The sequence below is a fragment of the Bos indicus x Bos taurus genome, chromosome 7 (genome assembly GCF_003369695.1).
Source record: "Bos indicus x Bos taurus breed Angus x Brahman F1 hybrid chromosome 7, Bos_hybrid_MaternalHap_v2.0, whole genome shotgun sequence".
NCBI classification, from domain to species: Eukaryota; Metazoa; Chordata; class Mammalia; order Artiodactyla; family Bovidae; genus Bos; species Bos indicus x Bos taurus.
In genome coordinates this window covers 33080010-33088313 of record NC_040082.1, presented here as the reverse complement: position 1 = coordinate 33088313, position 8304 = coordinate 33080010, and the positions used below count along the sequence as shown (strand labels likewise).

Below are 8304 nucleotides of genomic sequence, written 5' to 3'. Positions count from 1 at the left end.
AGTTTGCATTCCCACCAACAGTGTAAGAGGGTTCCCTTTTCTCCACACCCTCTCCAGCATTTATTATTTGTAGACTTTTGGATTGCAGCCATTCTGACTGGTGTGAAATGGTACCTCATAGTGGTTTTGATTTGCATTTCTCTGATAATGAATGATATTGAGCATCTTTTCATGTGTTTGTTAGCCATCTGTATGTCTTCTTTGGAGAAATGTCTATTTAGTTCTTTGGCCCATTTTTTGATTGGGTCGTTTATTTTTCTGGAGTTGAGCTGTAAGAGTTGCTTGTATATTTTTGAGATTAGTTGTCGGTTGCTTCATTTGCTATTATTTTCTCCCATTCTGAAGGCTGTCTTTTCACCTTGCTAATAGTTTCCTTTTAAGTGACTTTGAAATTATAAAATATATTGACTGGCATTACTAATACGAACAGTAAAGAGACTATTTGTAACATCACTAAATTCTTGTTACTAAAGTCAGGGCACAAACCACAGAGCACAGCTACCTAAGGGGTAGAGTTAGGAAAACACTTTTTTCTTTTCCATGTTTTTTCCCATTCTCAATTTGCATAAAAAAATCAGTGCAGAGCCATATGGGGGGAAAATTATGCAACCCTCCCCTATTTTGAAAAAAAAAAGTACATGTATACAAAGTGACCTGAAGTTGCTTAGTCATGTCCAATTCTTTGTGACCCCATGGACTGTAGCCTACCAGGCTCCTCCATCCATGGGATTTTCCAGGCAAGAGAAAAATCTTGAAGTGAGTTGCCATTTTCTTCTCCAGGGGATCTTCCCAACCCAGGGATCGAACCTGGGTCTTCTGCACTGTAGGCAGATGCTTTACCATCTAAGCCACCAGGGAAGCCCATTATATGTGTATAACTAAACTGTTTATTTCCCACTTTTTTCCCTTAAAAAGGAGTTCAGGATTATAAACAAGTTATTTTAAAAAGTGATAGATAACAGTTACTATCTGGTCTGTCTTACTGAAGAGAGAAGTACAGGGACAGAGAAACAAAGCTGGGGTGCAGTCAGGGAATAAGAACTAAGGCAGGAAGAAAGGGAGGCCAGAGGGGAGGAAGGATTTACAAGAGGACAAAGGAGCCCCACCAGACAGGTGGGTAGGTGGAAGGGATATGTTCAATCTGACCCTTTGATTCTGGCTTCCTTGCCCATTGCACAGTCCCTGGGGCCCTCCTCCTACCCCAGGCTGTACTATGCCTGGGCTAGATCTCTGGGAGGTCTCCTGGAGAGTGGGTCCTGCTCTGTTCATAGTTGCAGCTCTATTGAAATAGCTCCTTCAGTCTCTACTAAACCTCTCTCACCCACTTTCTGCTCTCACCCTTTGACCTTTCTGTACCTATCCCTTTGCTGGTGATATTCTTGTCTTTACAATGTTTAATCCAAAGCTTCAATGTCCTATTCAAAGCCTTTCCTGTCAACCTCTCATTCCACCCAAGCCATATTGAATTCTCTCTTCCCTGTTTTCACATAACCCCCTCTATCCCTCTTCTAGGCCCTAACCACATTGTTTTGTAATTGTTGATAGATTTATCTGCTCTACTAATAAATTCTAAGCCCCAGGTAAGGACACAGATGCTACTTGTGTCTTTTGTTCCTCTTGGGAACCATCCTCATCACAAAATTGGTGCTCCAGAAATACTTATTGAGTATAAAGGAACTAACAGTTGGGTCCAAGCCAGGGGATCGGGAGAAAAAGCAGAGGATAGCCCTTGTCAGAGTGGCTGCTGTTCCCCAATTCTTTCCCTTTGTCCCTCCCTTCCTCTCTCATGTTCCTCTACCAATCTGAGCACTCAACAACCTAATTATAAGGTTCAAGTTCAGACTTCTTAGCCAGCTCTCAAGTCCTTACATGGTCTTATTTGTATCCCTCAGACTCATCTCTAGATATTCTGTTCCTTTAACCTGTATCCTATGCTCTGCAATTGTGAACTCTTATAGAGGTCCTAGGATGTGACTTTGTATACTGTCTAGGTCTCCTGACTGTCTGCTTTCTATTTGGAATACTCACACCATTCTCCCCTTCCATCTCTTCACCTTCCAACATCTGTTTAATCTTTAGTATTTCCATTTAGAATCCTCTGCCTCTTCAAGATCATCATTCTACTTACTGATGTAGCTGTCATTGGTTTGATTTTTTTTTTTTTTCCCAACCAAGTTGAGTGATGCACTGGGCAAGACTCCACTCTTCTTAGGCCCACAACCCAGCAGAGCCCCAGTGTTCCTATTCAGTATTCTAGAATGGCCAGTTGAATGTTGAACCCAAAAATACCTTTTTCACTCTACTCCTATCTTCCACAGTAGGAAGTATTGTAATATCTGGGTTTGCCATCCCTGGAGTATAAGACCATAGAGATCATTTAGAGATGTATGCTCATCTATATTCATTCATTTAATTAATAGCCCAGGGATGCCAGCAAGAGGGTTGGTACATCTAGAAGAGGGGGAGAAGCCAAAGGACTAGGTCATCTATTTTTAGTAAAATTATCATTGTGAGTATGGAATTAAAATCTGAGTGCCTAGAGGCCAGATGTGTTAAGGATTAGTTTTATCTTTTGGTTTTTGTTAAAAGTTCCAACTGAGGCATGGAGTACAGACTGGATCAAACTGTACTTAATTTACCCCAGAGCTGCAACTCAAAAGATAAACTATAATAAGAGAAAAACAGGAAATAGATCTAAATGCCATAAGCAGCCACTTCTTTAAAATTTTGCCTTTCTTTATAGATTTCCAAATTTTTCTACAATGAGGCATTTTGGGGGGAATTCCCTGGTGGTCCAATGATTAAGACTCCACACTTTCACTGCTGTGTGTATGGGTTCTATCTCTGGTTGGTGAACTAAAATTCCGCAAGCCACATGGCAGAAAAAAAATAAAGTGTTTACATTAAATAAAACAACCTCACTTAAAACATAATAAAATAAAATGAGACATTTCTTTTACTTGTTTTATAATTTTAAAATATAATTATTTGTTTGGACAACACAATGTGATTTCAAGTATAAGTTTTGCACATTGAATACAGAGTTGTAGTAATTTTTATCGTTGTTAGAGGTCAATGTATATGCTATTTAATTTAATATATAATTCTTTTCTCTTATTCCTACCCATTTGTCATTTGCATTTTCTACTACTTTTTTTTTTTTTAATTCAGAGAAAAATTTCTTTGGAAACATGAAGAGGCTTAAAAACATATATATAAAGAATTAGATGATTAGTAGCGTGTAATGACAATTAGAATTCCAGACTTAAAACATTAGATTTGGCCCTCTGATAGTCTGACTATTTCACCTCCATAACTAGAAACTCGCATATTTGAATCAAAATGTGGGATACCATGATAGCACTAGACCTTGAGCAGATGCCCAGGGGTCTTGGCTGAAGGACAGATTAACTAGCACTGTAAAGAATGGCCACTTATATGTTCTGCAACCTTTAATTTCTTCCAATTGTAGAATACAGCTGAATGAATAGCCTCTAATAGCCTCTAATAGCCTTCTATATTTTAAAAAGGTGAGACTAATTTGAACCACAGAAGGGGTGGGGATAAAAGACCATATATCAAAGAAATGACCACCAGTGATAATACACCATGTGTTTATCAGTTTAAAGCTAGAAATTACCCATTGATGGATATGAATGGGGAATTAACAAGAGGAAAATGCCATGGCAAACAGCTCTTATGGAGCATCTACCACTGCACTAGCCAATGGATTCTCTACTGTGTTTGCCTGTCTTCTCATCTGATCCACAAAAATCAGTGAAGTAGATGTCTGTATTCCATTGACAGACTAGAAAATAATTACTCCACCTACTATGCAATCCATTCTTTAAAGGCAGATTATACGTCGATGTATACTTAGAACTAGTAGGAGCCAGCATGTGATAAAATCTTAATAAATATTTGTTCATTGACTAAATGGTTGAATAAGTGATGTTTTGATGGCTTGTTAGCCTTTTAAAGCTTTTTATTGTTCTCAAGAATATCTATCTTTATGTATGTTCCTTTGGAAATTAGCTTTATCTCAAAATGTAAAAATCACATTTGCATATTTTTTAATTGAGGTGAAACTTACATAAAAGTAACAGTTTTGCAGTGAACAGTGCAGTGACATTTAGCACACTTATAGTGTTATACAACCATCGCTTTGATCTAGTTCTAAAACATTTTCAACCCTCTGAAAGGAAACTCTATCCGCATTAAGAAATTGCTCTTTTCTGCCTCTAGCGCCAACCTACATTCTCTCTGAGCTTCCCTATTCTAGATATTAATGAAATAATATGTAATCTTTTATGTCAGACTTTTTTCACTTAGCATAATGTTTTTGAATTTCATACACGTTGTACTATGCCACAATACTTAAATCTTTATGGCTGAATAAATTTTTATTGCATGTACATGCTACAATTGGTCAGTTCACCCGTTGATGGACATTTGGGCCTTTTTAACCTTCTGGCTTTTAGAAACAGTGCTGGTGTGAATGTGTCTGTGCATATATTTGTTTGGGTATCTGTTTTCAATTGTTTTGAATATATTCCTAGATGTAGAATTACTGGATTATTTGGTAATCCTATATTCAACTTCTTAAGGAATATTGCAAGGGCTGAGCCACTTTCCTTTCCTTCAGTAATGCATGAGAATTCTGATTTTTCTACATCTGTGGCAACATATACTATTTTTCTTCTTTTTAAATAGCTATCCTAGAGATTGTGGTCTTGATTTGCATTTCTCTAGTAACTAAAGATAATGAGCTATGTTTTTATGCTTGTTAGCCATTTTCATGAGATTTTACAGGATGGGAAAGCAATTAATAAAACTCAAAATAATCTACTTTCTCTTTAATGACATTTAGAGGAATCAATCTCAGGAATTGATACTGCTACAGATACATTGCTTAATTCAGAATCTTGGAATAATGCTGGACAATTTCTTCTCCTGAATTCACAGCATCCAAACTAAAAGCAAGTCCTGTTACTTATAATTCCAAAGTGTCTTGAGTAATTACACTTCTCTGTATCTCCTCTTGCCTGGAAAATCCCATGGATGGAGGAGCCTGGAAGGCTGCAGTCTATGCAGTCGCTGAGGGTTGGACACGACTGAGCGACTTCACTTTAACTTTTCACTTTCATACATTGGAGAAGGAAATGGCAACCCACTCCAGTGTTCTTGCCTGGAGAATCCCAGGGACGGGGGAACCTGGTGGGCTGCCGTCTATGGGGTCGCACAGAGTCGAACACGACTGAAGCGACTTAGCAGCAGCAGCAGCAGCATCTCCTCTAACCTAATCCAGGCCAATGTAATCTATTTCTCATCTAGAGTATTGTTTCACATTCCATTATTTGTCTCACTTAATCTGTGTTTCACAAAGCAGTCAAAATTTTAATCATAAATTAGATCATTATGGTGACCTGCTTAGAACCCACCACTTTTACTTTATTGCATTATAGGAAAACATAAAAGCTCTACATCACAGCTTATGAGAATCCACATCATCTGTAGTCCCAACCATGAATAAAACTACTCTTTTCATAGATATTGCCTTGCATCATGTCTAAACTTCTATCAATTTCTAGAATACTTCTTAGAGCATTTTCAAATGCTGTTATATTGGCCTGGAAAACAATACCCAAATATCACATGGATAGATCCTTCTAATGTCTCTCAAATACTGCTTTCTCAGATTATATTCATCACCTTAAGAGTGATCTTTCCCCTTTCAAGTTGTATTTACATATTTCCATACTTATTTATTTTTTACCTTTATGCATAAGATTGTAAAATTCACTTGAAAATGAAGATTGCTTCTTTTTTGTTACCCTGGTATACCCTCTGCCTAGCACATACTTTTGGAGAAGGCAATGGCAACCGCCTCCAGTACTCTTGCCTGGAAAATCCCATGGACGGAGGAGCCTGGTAGGCTGCAGTCCATGGGGTTGCTAAGAGTTGGGCACGACTGAGCGACTTAAATTTCACTTCTCACTTTCATGCCTTGGAGAAGGAAATGGCAACCCACTCCAGTGTTCTTGCCTGGAGAATCCCAGGGAGAAGGGAGCCTGGCGGGCTGCCGTCTATAGGGTCGCACAGAGTCGGACACGACTGAAGCAACTTAGAAGCAGCAGCAACACACTTTGCTCATTTTTTTTAATGAATGTGTACATACGTTTTTTATAATCACAGTTAAATCAGTACCATGTAGAAATGCCCATATTTTCTTAACAGCAAATTATTGAGAAAATATCAATTTAAAAAAGTCATCAGTAAGCTATAGTACTATATTGAGTGCTGTTTCTTCAGAAGATTACAAGCCTCCTGTTGTTTACTTGTCAATAGCAAATAATGCTCTTTGAAACCCATGAGTTATATCGAGGGGCAATGATTTGCCTAGTAGATAGGAGAAAAAAGTAGGCAATAGAACAAGATTTAGCAGAGAATGAAAGTACGTTCTCTCTTATTATGGTCTTTTCACAGCCTTTGTCTTGCCATTCAAGAGTCAGTTCTTTATTTCCACCTCAGTATCTGGTGAGCAGGTTCTAGACCTGTTGACATGGAAATCATCCACAGAACTGTGGAAGAAACATGATTAAATTGTGTTAAAATAATTCAGTCCCTTTCTGGCTAATAGAGAAGAAATAGTCTGGGCTCCTTCATGGATCCCTGAAATGCCTGTAATGGTAATGCTGTACCATTACAATTATAAGGAGAAAATCAAATTTATACAAAGAGAACTCAAAGTTTCATTATGTTGGACTGGATATTTGAACTAGTTGAAATACATACTTTTTGTCTGTTATGTAGGTGAAAATATTTGAATTACATAGTTGATCATTAATGTCCATTTTATGATTATTATAAACTCAGGAGTCTTATTCTACTCTTCCCTTTTATGATAATAAGCTCATGAAAGGAAGAATATAAAAATTTTATTTACTAGGGTAAACTTAATAAGTTGTCAAGTAGACTACTCAATCCATACTTCAACAAACAATAAAATGATTGCTTCCTTTACTAAGTATTTCAAGCCCATTGTTTCAACTGATGATCTAAAACATTGCTCTGTGACATACAATGGGAAGACTTACATTAGAATCATGAAATTTTCAGTTCTAAATGAATATTGCAGCATAGATGTCATCAGTGCAGTACATGAAGTCCCCAAAGGGATCTATGGACTTGACTCAGTTTCCTTACATCAATTAAATCTAAATGTAGAAACTAAAATCCTGTTACCATAATGAATTTTTGATTGTTAGTTACATCACTGATTAGTTTTTTCTTTTTTTTTTTAGGTGTATGATCATATATCTGCAAATAGAATATTCTTATCAATTTTATATCTCTGTCATTTCTTGAATATGGCAATATCAGGCATTTTTGCTTCTCTCCTGGTCTTAATGAATATGTTCTACTGTTCTGGATAAAATAAAATACTAGCTTTGAGCTAAAAATTAACATTATAATGTGTTAACATATCTATCAGTGTGTATTTTCTTGAGTGTTCTATAAATAAGGATGAGTGTTTAGTTCTATCAATGGCTTTTTTTAGCATCAGTTGAGATAATCATGATTCTTAAAATATTTTAATGATGGATATATAAACATGTACTCAGATAAACTGAGGCAAATTAAAAACTAAGAATTTGAGTAAAAATTAATTCTAGTAGGGCAATATCTAATCTAGCAAACAGAAAGGGGTTCTGAGGAGTTGTATTTTATTATAATATTAAAAATAAATGCCTTTTATAAGGAGAAGAGAGGGGGAACATAGGCAACAGGTCAGTTAATGAAAAGTCACTTACTTTAGAACATGGCAGGGGTCTCAGTTCAGTTCAGTTCAATTGCTCAGTCATGTCCGATTCTTTGCAACCCCATGGACTGCAGCATGCCAGGCTTCCCTGTTTATCACAAACTCCCAGAGCCTGCCCAAACTCAAGTCTATCAAGTCGGTGATGCCACCCAACCATCTCATCCTCTTTCATCCCCTTCTCCTCCTGCCTTCAATCTTTCCCAGCATTAGGGTCTTTTCAAATGAGTCAGTTCTTCAAATTAGGTGACCAAAGTACTGGAGTTTCAGCCTCAGCATCGGTCCTTCCGAAGAATATCCAGGACTGATTTCCTTTAGGATTGACTGGTTTGATCTCCTTGCAGTCCAAGGGACTCTCAGGAGTCTTCTCCAACACCACAGTTCAAAAGCATTAATTGTTCGGTGCTCAGCTTTCTTTCAGAGAAGGCAATGGCACCCAGTACTCTTGCCTGGAAAATCCCATGGATGGAGGAGCCTGGTAGGCT

General features: G+C 37.4%; 1 non-coding gene across 1 annotated transcript; it reads right to left on the bottom strand.

Moving 5' to 3' along the window:
- Positions 1–786: 786 nt before the first annotated feature.
- TRNAC-ACA lies at positions 787–858 on the bottom strand. The gene has a single exon. It is a non-coding gene; the product is annotated as a tRNA-Cys (tRNA).
- Between the last annotated feature and the right edge of the window lie 7446 nt (positions 859–8304).